The following is a 664-nucleotide window of genomic DNA, read 5'->3' as shown; positions in this document are numbered from 1 at the left end:
CTTTTGAGTTGTGATGCTGGTGAAGAACATTGAAACTACCATGGACTGCCAGAAGAACTAACAAATCTTTCTTGGAAGAAGTGCAGCTGGATTCATCCTTGGAAGTGAGAGTGACCAGACTTCATGTCGCCTAGTTTGGTCATGTTGTCAGAAAGTACAATTATTCCATTGAAAAGGATATCATGTTTGGTAACGTGGAGTGTCAGCAAAAAAAGAAGAAGACCCTCAGCATGATGGATTGACACAGTGGCTGAAGTGTTGGGCTCAGGTATAGTAAGTATTGTGAGGCTGGTGCAGGACCAGGAAGTGTTTTGTTCCATTTTACATAGGGTTGTTATGAGTCAGAGACTGCTAGATGGCATCTAACAACAACAAAAAGTCAGGTGATATGAGCTTAAAAATAAAGTAAAAAATAAAATAAATAAAGAGCTCTGATGGCATAATACTTAAGGCACTTGACTGCTAACCAGAATGTTGGTGGTTCAAACCCACCAGCCACTCCTCAGAAGGAAGATTGGACAATCTGGTTCCATAGTAGATACTGCCTCAGAAACTCAAGAAGGGGTTGCTATGAGTCAGAGATGACTCGACAGCACATAATAACAAAAGTAAAGTGGTGGTGTTTTATTTTATAATAGGGAAGGCATAAAGATCAGAAGAAATG

The sequence above is a fragment of the Orycteropus afer genome, unplaced genomic scaffold (genome assembly GCF_000298275.1).
Source record: "Orycteropus afer afer isolate SDZICR_OR568_19922 unplaced genomic scaffold, OryAfe1.0 scaffold00972, whole genome shotgun sequence".
Lineage (NCBI taxonomy): Eukaryota > Metazoa > Chordata > Mammalia > Tubulidentata > Orycteropodidae > Orycteropus > Orycteropus afer.
Note: the sequence above shows the minus strand (reverse complement) of the source record.